The 13973-nt window shown below is 35.5% G+C and overlaps 1 protein-coding gene across 2 annotated transcripts in view; it reads right to left on the reverse strand.

The window, feature by feature from the left end:
- Positions 1-13973, reverse strand: part of LOC148235637 (uncharacterized) — a 149350-nt gene that overhangs the window by 98785 nt on the left and 36592 nt on the right. The gene's annotated exons all lie outside the window — the stretch shown is intronic.

The following is a 13973-nucleotide window of genomic DNA, read 5'->3' on the forward strand; positions in this document are numbered from 1 at the left end:
AAAAAATGATTCTTAAAAACACTAGACACATACGCCAACAAATTTTATTTGTTGACAATAATAATTCCAATTACCATGTGAATTCCATGTTCTCGAGATTACATCGGTTTGAAAATCAATTGAAAGTTTCAAGTTTTAATTGAAAATAAATTTACATTTCTTAGATTAATATTAAAATAATTTGTAGTCCCTTTTATTTTATAAATAAATTAATATATAAATAACTGCAAAAAGTAAAGTCAAGATCAGTACATTAAAATCAAATTAATTTACTTAGGCTCAACTCAAGCATAGTTCAGAACTTCCAGGAAGCTCTTGTTTTTTTCTGCGAAATTTGCAATGTTGAAAAAAATGTTGATAATAAGATTTCGAGATCTATCCGATATGAAATATTTCATAAAATATGACTAATCTATATTTTTCCCAGCGACCAGATTTTGGGTTCTAATTTCAACATTTGGGCCTCACTCTTGAATTAAAAATGATGTCTAGTCACTCTTTAGGACCCTGCTAGATAGATCTTTCATAGAATGCCATTTTAAAAATTTAAAAAGAGGACACTAAAAAATGTCACCTCGGACATTTTTATATTTTCTTGTTCCGGTTATTGAAACGCGAATCTTAAGAATCGGGATTATAGACATTAAAAAATTTCCAGAGGTCTACTTGGAAATTTTGAAGGATCTACTAATACTAAGACTGATAAAATATAGTCACCACCCGGACATCTCACCTTATTTATCTTTTATCTAATATAGCTCATTCTTTTTTATACCTAATATTAACGACCCAGCTCGATTTTAATTAACCATCTCGAAATTCATCCGTAAGATTTGGAAAATCTAAGAAAATCAATTACATAATTCCGATCTACCAGACGCGATATAAAATTGAAAAAAAAAAAGTTAAAATGGGATACAATTAGTTCTTTCTAGTATTAATCAGTGACTTTTATACCACTGTTCTATTGTGGTGGTGTTGCTTGTTTCACGTTGAGTAAAGTTATACTTGTCAACTCTTATTGAAGAACCGCCTTTCGATCTATTCATGTAAATATAACAAGAATGGCTTTCTCGAACTTATCTTAGGGTTGTTTGCATCCCTAACAACGATAATAAATTATACTATTATGGATGGTTTTATAATGATTTATATTTATAAAGTATTAGTACCATCTTCTTTTAAAAAAATTGTTTTACATGCAGAAGTAATCAATATACAGAACCCCAAAACCCTTACTGCGGTGGCAGCGCGGATCAAAGGGAAGGCAAATTGCAGTCGAGACTAATTAATTGATATTCGCTGTAAGGAATTGACACGGGCGAAACTCAAAATCGGAAATTATGAACGGGTTCGCCCTTTGTGAAGGAAGTTCGTAATTATAATGAGCTACTTTTAAATGCGCCGCGCTTGTGAAACGCAACCGCCTGTCATAATCATAAATAACGAAGTTTCGTCGATTTACGTTCCCTCGAAAAAAAGTTGCTATATCATGAATTACTTTTATCAGATACTAATCTGGCTTAATGCATTTTACTGGCCTAATAAGCACTTTTCCAACTAAGATCGCGTCAATCTTTTCAAGTTTTTTAATTAAAAAAAGCCAAGAGTTGTACACTGGTGTTTCGTATAACAAAACTTTTATCCGCAATTATATCTTCTAATTGTTAAATTTATATTATATTAAACGTAAAGTTTTAATTGGTGCTCGAATGGCGTGTACCCACTTGTCGGTATGTGTCTTACTTGTCAGGTGGTGGCACAACATCGGCGACAGTAAAGTGTATCTATGTATTTTATCTTACTCAGATATATAGCGTGTAGATTTATCGGGTAAGTTTAAAACAGCATCATTGCTTTGTGTTTTAGGAGGCTAACTGTTAAAACATGGACATGTAGTGTTACATAACCTCTCTCCACCTCACCAACAATCTCAAACAACACTAAACATAATATTCGGCCGGTTGCCAAAAAAGTTTATGCATCTCTGTTGTAATCCATGTGCATTAAATGTAATGTATGCACATAAATAACATATAACTATTTTTCTCTAAAAATAAATATACGTTACGTAAAAGCAAACAAAATCGCAATATATCGTATTTGTATCCTACTGAGCGTTGGGATACTATTCATTGCATTCTCGGCGAATAGGAGCAGTGTCAACAATCCGTCAATGCTCGGCGATTTTCAGCTGCGAGCCTTGGAGAGTTGCGATCGCGTCCCTTATTCTTTACCGTCTCGGCCAGGACATCAGCGCTTATGTTGCACGTATATTTTAGATGCGCACCAGAATCGTTTTTTCATATTTATTTTTTTAATAATACAAGTTGATACAATTCGAGTTTCCCATGTTGACAGCACTGTAAATCAGACAGCTGTCAATAATCACGCGTGTTTAAAGTGTCAAATGTTAGTTTGCAACAACACATTTACGAAATGGATCGCTTAGTGACCGCTCAACTCATTAAAATTGTTAAATTATTCTACAGAAAAACAATTCTGTACGAACTGTCTATCGAAATTTACGGAAAAATTATGGTTAATTTCATTGTCTCACTGAGCAAATAATTCGCACCGTAGTGAATAAATTTAAAAAGACTGGAAGCGTTGGAGATAGGGGTAAAGCCTATGCAGACTCGGAATTGTCAGTTCGCAACTTTTGGGCTTCTCTTATGGCTCTCTTTGGAGCATTTTGGATCTGGACTTACACCCGTATAAAATTATGTACACCCGTATAAAATTCAGATAACGCAAGAACTGAAGCCATGACAGCGAAGAATTTACGCAGATTTAGTGTTAAGAGCAGCAGGAATTTGATGCTGATTTTTCAAAGAAAAAATACCGGTAATACCGGTATTGTCTGTATTTCAATAATATTTTGTTCTGTTTTTTAATTTTCAATACCGGTATTACTGAAAGAAAAACAGTCAATACCGGTATTATTGCAATCCCTGCTTGCCACACATCGGGTGCAATGTTGGATGTTTTACGTTAAAAGTTCCCAGGTCGCATTATTTTACGTTTTAGTGACGTCACTGGTCGTTAAGATTATACGATTTACCGCCGTTGAATTTTTTGTGGGGTAATCGTGTCTACGCCGACAAACCCGAAATGTTTGAGCACCTAAAAACCAACATTTAACTGCTTAAAATCTACGAAAAAGTTATCGAAAGCATCAGCTAATAAATAAATTAAATACAATCAATAAAAAAAATCTGAAGATATCCTTAAATTTTTTAAAGTTCGGAAACTAAAGTTGGAACACCTTTATATGAAACATAACACGATTAGATTTGTATTAAAAAAATAAATTAGGGCGATATTCCCTCAATTTACAACAGAGCAAGAACTGATCCACGGGAAAGCTTTCTCAGTCGACGACAAAGAACATAAAAAAGCAGTATTACATTTTCTATAGTGTCCTCGACTTTTGCAAGTTACTATGTGCACATACGTGTGTCTTGTATCGCCTTATCTTGGCAAAACTAATATTTTAAGTCGATACACAGTCAGACATACGTGTCTATAACATTGACGTGACTTTGCACAACGACAGCGCGTTTGAAAAGCTTCGAGTAAAAAAACACAACACTAAAATACATACCTTGTATCTATATCAGTATTCACAGACATAACTGAGCATTAGAATACACTGCGTATATTAAAAAGAAAAAAAGAAAAAGAAAGTGACAGCGACGAAGGAATAATCTCACCAGTGCGAGAACGACTCCTGTCAGTCGGTATCTGCGAACGGCGAATATAAAAGATAGATCATCGATTATATCTGCCGCCTGAGGGGATAAAGATAGAAAGTGTGCGCTATTTATTACGGTGTTCCTTTTGTATTCGTTGCTGTATTTGGAGAGATGTACGTCTTATATGCAGATACGTCTTGATTCATTCGGGCGTTTTGTGTGTTTCCATTTCGAGATTAACTCCACAGTGCTTTGGAGTGCATTAGAATATGATACGTACTTTCGAGATGATCCAAACTTTGAGCGATTTAATTAGACACAGTCCTTTCGTTTGGGTGGCCCTTTATGGGTTCGCACAGACCGACGTAACCGCTTTTTTACATAATTAACCGCCGGATAAGAGGTGATCTACAGAAGGTGGGGACTCGGTCAACCGGCCCGGTTCGGTTTAGGCTAGAAGAAGAGCTGGACGGAATCGAATCACGCCCAAGCGAGCGGAGCGAAGTAGGCGAAGCAGGAGAAGGAGAAGAAGAACAGAACGGAGCAGAAAGATAAGTAGACGAACAAAGCAGTCTGCGGTTTAAACCGGTTTCGACGCATCGCACACCTTTGTCCGCGGCTCGGTTCTTACGTACGAGAGCGCCATCTAATGCTTCTAATGATTACACGAGTATTACATTTTTTCTTTATTTAATCGCCGAATAGAAAGTGTCGAGCGAACAATACTTGCAAATTCAAAGACAAAGAGATTACAATAAACGTTATACTAAAAGGTAATCACGACGGGCTCAAAATACTTCCGACCTTTTCGACGCGTGACGCTAACCCAATAAACGCGTATTATATAGGATAATATAAAAAAAAAAGTTGTGGGTCGTATAGTTTAGTTAGCGAGCAAAAGAATTCAATTCTCACGATTGTATAGAGCAGCAGCAACAGCGGCGGCGGTGGCGGCGTTACTTTCTAATTCTTAACGGTTGACCGGTATTCACCCGGTCGTGATAACCCACCCCTTTTTATCGTTCGAATGCCGCCGGCCGTCTTCGGTCGTTTACTTTAGTTTTATATAGTACACACGAATCAACGTCGATTCGAAAGAATCGGACTTAGCGCTAATTCGGCATATTTCCGAGATCAGGAAATAATGCACAAAGGCGCGCGCGTTATCAACGCCGCCGTGGGAAACTTTTGTCAAGAGTGCGCAATCGGCGTAAAATTCGGATGGCGTGAGAGAGCAATAAAGAGCCGAGAGGATAGAGCCTTATCCGCGGCCATTGTCCTTCGCCGATTTCATTAGTGCCGCTGCTCGGCGGCGGCATCCGGACCGAAGAGAGGAAGAGGGTGGCGGAAAAATTACCATTTTGTAACAGTAGTTCGCAGTTTTTGCAGAGATATTCGCCCGCTCCGGAGACGTAGAGAAAGAGCCTGACCCACTTTCGATCCGCGATCCAAACTTTGGATTTATACGCGGCCGGGATTGCTCCGCTAAGACGCTGGCTGCTGCAATTGAAAATAAAACCCAGAGCTCCAAATCGATTAATTAAATCGAGACGGCGAGAGCGGCAAACTTGTATCAAATAATAATAACGCAAAAGGAAAAAATAATGAAATAAGTTTAAAACAATGCGAAAAAGAAAGTTTGCGACGTGACCGAGGGGAGAGAGGCACCGTCCACCCGCAATTATCTCACTGGGTCGCAATCCGAAATTTGTGATCGTAAAAGTGTTTCGAAAAGGTTTATGTAAGCGAGTAGCGGGGCCCGGGTCAAAAGTTCACATTTCACGGCCCTGGCTCGTACTCGGCCATATCTCACCGTTACCTTATCGCGGCTAGAGGCCGATCTATGGGACATCTGCCAGTTCCCGAGAACCGCTACCGGCTTATCTCGGACTGCACAAAACGACGAATAATTGAATCGACACACGCTAGCGTTTGCGCCTCGTAAACATAGGTTAAAACACACGAAACACGCCCTAATTTCGCGTGTATCGCGAAAACGAAGTGTGTTCGATGCGCGGAATATATGAGGGTGTGCGCTACACACAAAAGCTTGGATTTATGATCCTGTTTGCGGAATGAAATAGCTCAAAAACAACGGCGGAAATTAACAAACGTTACACGTAACGCGCGTAGGGGAAGAACTGGGTTAAACCGACGCTTATCTAAAACGTGGAAAAATATGTACGACGAAAGGTACATTTAATATTCTGAGCCGATTCAATTTATTAAAAATATTTTATTTCACGCCTTAACAAAATAATTCTTCGCCGAAAACTTTGTAATATTCTTAAAATTTATGAATAATTACATATATTAGAAGAATATATTTTCACTTAAAAATATGAAGGTATTCGATTCATGATAACAGATACCGGATGAGGAAATAAACGTCGCATAAAATATTCTTCTTAATTTCCGCCATGTATGACAATTTCCTTAAGAAAATAAACTAGTGTATAGCAAATCATTTTTTATGTGACGTCTACTTCCTTATCTGTTGTCTGAGATTAAGAAATTTTGACTACAATATATAATAATATTATAATAACTCCCGTTATCGAACGACGCCGAGCGGCGGTACACACGAGCTCTATTGATGGCCAGGATCATATCGATGTGGAAAAAAAGTAAAAAAAAAAGAGGCAATAAGGAGGATTTATCGGCACCTGATTTTTACGCAATAAATATTAGTTTTATTATCAACGAAATTTGACAAAAGTTAAAATAATGCATTGAACACCTGGAAGTGTAAGTATGCTATAATTATAATTATGTAAGTGACTGACTTTTTTTGCTACCTACTAAGAACAAATTTTATTAGGATGCTTAGTTTTACTAAGATTTTTTTACTAAAAATACGCAAAATATATTTGTTATAACCTATTCACAAATACGATAGAGATGACACCGCTAAAAAGTAATTTTAAGAAATAAATATTAGCTTAGATAAATAACAAAGCAAAAACTATAGTTTCTTAGAAAAGGAATTTCGTGGATGCTAGGCGAAAAAGGCATGGTAGTAATAATTAGAAACACTGAATGGTAGTTTTTAAAAACCAGATATTTTTTTATATAGTATGTATACATTCGCGTTATTTGTTAAAATCATATGAACATTTGCTTCGGAATAAAATATTTAGATAAATCGAACACGACCGAATTACTTTGACACATCTTGAATTTTATAGGAGTAATCGAAAAAATAGATAATAAACTGATTAAATAAATAAACATTTTTAATCTTAAGCTAAACGTTCTGAATTCGTATATATTTACAAAATACAGAATTTTCACATGGAAATCTAGTGTATTACGAGACTCAAAACATATTGCTTACAATATACCTAAATTATTGTATAGAAATAGATCATAATACCTGAATAAATAATATCAACTATAAATTTTCGATATTAAATGAGCAAAAAATAGTTTTTCTTACTTGTAATTTAAATAACATAAATTTAATTACGAGAAGTTTATATACATGGGTGTGACAAAATAATTGGACCAGGTATAATTTTTAAGTAAAAACAACTTATTTTGACACATTTTTAATTAAAAAAAATATACTCTTTATACTAGCTATTATAGTTTTTTTTGGTCGTAAGCACACGTTTACAATGAGTTTTTTTATTAGCATTTGAGGATTTAAGAACTGCTCAACATTTTTCTATTGGATTTATATAAGGTGAATTGCACGGCCAATGTAAAATTAGTATTTTTTTACCGATTTTGCCTTGTAGCAAGGAGCTTGAATAAATATATTATTATTTTTAATGTTTTTGTCAATAAAATATGGGTAAAAATAAGCATACGTTTATGCACATTGAATAGCCTTTGATCAATCTGTAACTATCGTATCCTTAATCTTTTGGGTATACATATATTCATTATATTTTTTTGTTAAAAATCATCGCCTACTAACGAGTTTCAAATCTTTTAACGCCCATTTTCTACATTAGTTGCTTGCAAAATATCAAATATGTGATATTTTAGAGTGGTCCAATTATTTTGTCACACCCTTGTATATAGAAAATCAAAGTAGTTCATTGAACATTTTTTTCTAATTAACAAATAAAACAATATTAATTTTAGAAATTATTAAAATTAAAATATACCCATGGAGCACTAAGGCAATAAAACTATTACACCAATAGTGAAAGGGGCGATACGATAATAGTCTCGATACCTTGAGAACAAAAGATCAATATCTACACGTGTGTTTACACATTCCGGACTAATTTAAGAGCACGTGGTTGTTTAAAATAAATATACTACAGTATTTTGACAGGCGGATGACAATAAGACACGGATTGGGCCGCTGCAATTGTATCTATCGAAGCTTGTCATTAAATGTTATGAATGAGATCGGCGGACGAGGCGCCCCCGGTCGTCGCTTAGCTTATGGCCAAATAAATCGGGCCCCATTGTACTCCAATATAATTTCAAGAATGCGTATTTTTCTCGCTTATTTAGCGTATAATCTACGTCAATCAAACCATAATGCTCCATTATCGTAGTGTATGCATCAGAATTCATTATTGTATGGCAAGAGCTCTCAAAGTAATTCCTTCTCGTTGACCTAATTTGACACTACAATGCGTATATATTATATCCGCAAATCCGGCATGCGATGCGCCTTAAATTACTGCTAAACCCTCTCCAGTAGGATCAAAGCCACTGTGTACGGAAAAGCCAGAATGCTTGCGATCGTATCGCGCGAGAGACCGGGAGGAAGCCCTCTCACTCTCTCTCTATTCATTCATGCGCCGCAGACGTACCGAATTGCCCCTTTAACGCGCGCAATAATAATTTGTATCCCTAACCGACTGGAGATAATAACTTAAAAGTGGCAATAGCGCTCCGAACCCATTGTTTGAACGGGAAACATCCAGTTTAACGGTTGCGGCATTACCGTATATACGCGATAAACGTTATGTAACGTGTAAATCTTGAAATTGCTCCAAGGATGCGTAACGAAAAATTAACGCTTACGGACTCACGATTCTATATTTTCATTTAGGTCAACGGTTCATAAGGAACGTGCTTAAAATTGAGAAGGGTGTTAAGCACTATTTTTTTATTAAGCGATGACGAAAATGTCGGGACCATCCGTAATCGTTGCGACGAAATCAGTCGCAGAAAACATTTCATCGGTACATACAGTTGTGGTCAATTGAAAGTTTCATAAGCAATATTTCACGAATTCTATTATTAAAATGTATTCTTTCCTTAAAACTTGTTCTATTGTATTTTTTTATGAGCAAGTGCATATTTTAACTTGTAGGGCCTCCCCAGTTGTACGTTAGCCTCGGTTATGTAAAGACAAACCCAAAATCATGGAGAGATCTAAACAAATGTCGATCACGGTAAAATCTAAAATAATAGCATATCTCGAAGAAAAGGTTTCATTTCTAGAGATAGCGCGAAGAGTGGGGTTTAGTGGTTCTGCTATTTGAAAATGTATTAAAAAATATCACGAAACAGGAATTCTATAGAGGGTGCAAGCGGGTGTTCGGAAGCGTATGTCGTCTGTTCGAGAAGACCGCAGAATAAAGGATATCATAAAATATATCGATTCAAAACTGCTGCTGAAATACAAATGGTTGCAATCTACTTCAAATTCAAATATTTCGAGACGAACAGTGAATAGACGTTTGGTTGAAGCTGGATTTAAAGCGCGAAACCCAGCAAAAAATAACAATATTTACTGAGAAAATGAAAAAAAATCGCCTTGAATGGGAAAAAGCTCATTGCCATTGGAACATCGAAGATTGGAGAAGAGTGACTTTCTCATACGAATCCAAATTTAATCTGTTTGGATCAGATGGTAATCGACTGTGCGCCGTAGAAAAAGCGAAAGATTTCATCCTTTATGCATTAATCGATTCATCAAGCACTCACAAAAAATACATTGATGCAATTATACATTCCTAATTTTACAATACCCGTATTTTTTTAACAACATTAACGGAAAATGAAAGTTAACAATTATACGTATCTATTATAAATTCAAAAACGTGTTAAAAATGCTTCAAAGTTGATAAAATAATCAAAACACGTATAAGAACCGCCTTGTCAACTTTAAATTGGCCACAGCTGTATCTCCGTCGAACAAATGCACTAAAACAGATACTAGATTCACATTCTATAGAATGAGAACTACGCTAAATTTTACTGATATTAAAATCACAGTTACGCAGATAGTTTAACAATATCTTTATTATACAATTAATAGTTGATTTGCCGCACTGAATATATAATACAGTAACTACCACTTCGCTTTCGACTTGGAACTACGCTAGAGTCAACTCGAAAAAAACACGCATATTATCAGTGCGTAATAACAGTTTTGAAACAATATTTTTCAGAGCAAAATTTAAGCTCCAGACAAACTTTCTTAATATCACAACACAAAGGACGATCGGCTAATCTTACTAGGGAGCCGAAAAATATTATTATAGCCCTCGGCCGATTCGTCATTATGAAATTATACTCGGGGTCGTTAAGGGCGAGCTACAAGCGGGGGCCAATCGGATTTTTCAAAGTCGGATAAAGGAGACGCGGAAGAGAGGGGGGTAGGTTTGAGACTTCAAAAACAAGACGTTGCGCACAGCAGGATGAGGCCGTAAAACGATACTTAGCCGTCCCAGTTTTCGGGCCTAATTAGAAGACATTACGAATTTGCCCGCTCCGGCGGCGGCGACGGGAAAATTTTTGTCAAAGCTGAAAACTCATTTAGATGCTGAGAAGCAAAATAATTATATTCGTCTCTTGTGCGAGAGAGCGCCCTTTATCGCGGGCACGTAATCAACCGGTGCTTTTGTCGAGGAAACACGCCGTTGTGCGCATAACAATCTGACGAGTTTGCACGGCGGGGGCAATTGGAAAAATAATTCAGGGGGCGGCGGCTTTTCGCGATTTTTCCGGGAATTAGTCGAACGAAAACAAACGTAGGTGTTAATGGGTCGATTTGAAGAAGGTAACAATTTCCTAATGAAATTCAGCGTGTCACAAAATGTTTCTTTTTATTGTGCTGATACCTGATAATTCGCACAAAAATACATTAAATTACACACAAAGCGCAAAAGAATAACATCAAGGATCACCGTTGATACGCATTTCGAAAAAAATCCAATACGCTTCCGCTCAGAAGGACATCAGAGGGGTTAATCCCGGATAATTTGCGAGTCAAAGGGCGCGAGGATTTCCAGCGGTAAAAAGGAGATGATTAATTTCGTGTCCTTCTCTTCGCCGCCGAGCTTCGAAATTTCCTCATTCATTATCAAGTTTGCGAATTAAAAATTGGATTTTTAATAACGTTGTAAAAAAACCGACGATGATGGCATTTTTTATATTAATAGCCGGTGCTATGATTGAACGATGCTATATTTCTCGGGTCGCTGATTGACTATTAAATTAGTTAATTAGCGAATGCGGACTGGTTACCGTACTATTTTTTTCTCGCTTAGTGTAGTACTTAGCGGGTTAAAAACAGCGCTATCGGTCTCATAATTAGTACGTTCTCAAATTCTCAGGTTTCGCAAGGGGTTAAAACAGGGGTAGGGGCGATCGACTCAACAATTACAGAAGCTTGCGTTTGTATCGGCTTTGTCGAGATTTACCGCCCGGCGGCGATTCCCTACCTCCCCGCCAGAAACTTTTAGCCGAGAGCAGCCGCACATAAATCGGCGATATGAAAAATTATCTCGCCAGAAAACGCTCACCGCTAATGGCCGCCTCGCCAAATGGACGCCGAGATGGTTTTTGGACACAACATAAATAATAACCAACAAAAGCGCGTCCCGTGCGTTCGAACCCGCGCTCGTCGGCCCGTGAAATTGTATGCAGAGACACAGGGGGCGGGCGATACGCGTTATAATACATACACACATACTAACACGCCGACTGCTCTTTCGCCTAATTGATTCGACTCAATTATAAGGTGAGAGAGACACGAGAATCGTTGTTAAAGTTCAAATAGAATGAGCAACATTAATTAGTACTATTTAAAATAACCAAGACATTCTAAAAAGTTTACCCAAATTAAACATGATACGTCAGCTCAAACAAGCATAAAAATACATAGCGCAGACCTAAGAGATGTGCATCATAGCACATAAATTGTTCCAGCTCCTCTTAACTATCGCCGAAAACATCATCGAGTTTGGCAAGGTTGTAGAAAATTTAGATAACTCGTGTTAAACAACACTATAAAATTCCCCTAGAAAAAATATGTTCAGTTACTTATACGAATCGAATTTTATTAACGTTTTAACACAGTGAATACCATGTGAACAAAATTGCGCACTTTGTAATTCTAACATCATATAAAAACACTACAAAAATGTATTTTAGTCCTAATATAACATTAACAAAATATCTATTTCGAATGTATGTTTTATTACTTATTACCAGGATTTTCTTTTTAAGAAAAAAAAAACGGAACTCACTTTTAGTCAAGCATTTTACTAAAAAAATATATGGTAAAAAAAAATCAATTATATTAAATTTTAAGCAGCTTTTCCTATGCCACGAAGCGCATAAAAAAATAAACAAAATGTATATGTGAGATTTATTTATTTAAATTGATTGATATGTGAGTATTAATATAAAATATATTTAAACCAAATTTTGGTCAATAGTAGGACACAAAAAAATTATCACTTCTCAGAAGTCAAAAATTCACGTCAAAAGCAATAAAATCGCGTCGGCGCCGTCGCAGTGGGAACGCTCGGTTATTATTGTTTTGGTCCTTTTTGTGTTCCGATAATGGTTCGACTTTTTTATTTTATTTATTTACGTTTACTGATTTTATAAATGTACATACATATATTATCACTGTAAAAAAACGATATTTTTTTTCGGTATATATCAGTAGCGTACAATGATTTTTTATAAACTGAAAAATTAACATTTTGAATTGAAATCGGGTATGTGCGTATTTATTGCACTAAAACTAAAATTCACACAATATCGGTATTTTGATAAAGAAATTACTGTAAAAATGAAATAATAATATAAAATCATTGACACTAAATACTGAATTTTCAACATTTAAGGCAATCAATAAATAAGAAATATTTTTATTATAAAAGTTCTAAAACCAGATTTTACCGTTTTCTGAAAATACTGGAAATCGAAAACTTGATTTTTTATATATTCAAATTTTTTGCCATTTAAATTCGAACGCATTTTCTTCTGAAAAGTTACCGACTGAAATATGTATAAAAGGGTGAAGCAAAAATCGCTTTACTACTAAAACAATTAATAACTTTTACGGAGCTATACATATATTATTTTAGTTTTCCTTCAGATTGTAAAATGGTAAAGTTAGAAAATATATAAGCGAGTAACGCGCAGCTTATTGAATTTTCCATTGAGCATCAAGCGGTTGATTGTTTCTAACTTTCTTTAGTAAATTAGTAAAATACGAAAAACGTATATATTTTTTGTAATAAATCAAATAAAGTACACCCAGCGATATTGGTATTGATTTTAGGTTTTTAGGAACAAAGATTGGTGAAAAATCGAGGACATCCATTCGACGTTGTTCTCAAGAGCTTTCCAATTTGTATAGTTAACCCAGTCTATGCGAAACGGGGGACGTTAGTACCCCACCATTTATGTTTTTTGTCATAATTTTTTAATAACTAGTATTATTTAAAAAAAATGTAATACTGTAATAAAAAGCTACAAATATCTTGTAATACTTTTTGGTCGATTTTAGTATTAAATATTAATTTAGTGTTTTATGTCCCAAAAACAATTATAATGTAGAATTAATTAATGTAATGAGCAAATCTTATTTTTACGCGAGGTTAACAAAAATTTGACTACAATCCTGAATGTAAGAGTTTTGGGAATGCATTTTTTATACCTACAGCCCGCTTAATGTTTCTGTTTGTATTCAAAAGACGCTAAGAGAGACGTCAAATTTAGAATATGTTTATTAGAGACGAAGTTTGTGAATAAGGTTTTAGGGCACGGAAAATCCCAGTCGTCCATCAACGCGAATTACACCCTCTCAACGCCCGTACTTTTTTGATGATGATAATGGGAATACAGCATGGCTCGTATTTTTCGGGTCGGAATTTTAATACGGTTGTGGTCAGAATTTATATTAAATACGTACATTTATATTGAATACGTCATTCAGAATTTATATTAAATTTTAAGCAATGTTTTGCGTCTTGAATTATTGAATTGGTTAAAATAAAATCTTTGCGTCTTGAAATAAAACGTAACACGAATTTGTGACGCATACCTGTTTTT

Source organism: Plectrocnemia conspersa, unplaced genomic scaffold (genome assembly GCF_051122295.1).
Source record: "Plectrocnemia conspersa isolate PC_06_02 unplaced genomic scaffold, ASM5112229v1 ptg000004l, whole genome shotgun sequence".
In the NCBI taxonomy this organism is placed as follows: Eukaryota; Metazoa; Arthropoda; class Insecta; order Trichoptera; family Polycentropodidae; genus Plectrocnemia; species Plectrocnemia conspersa.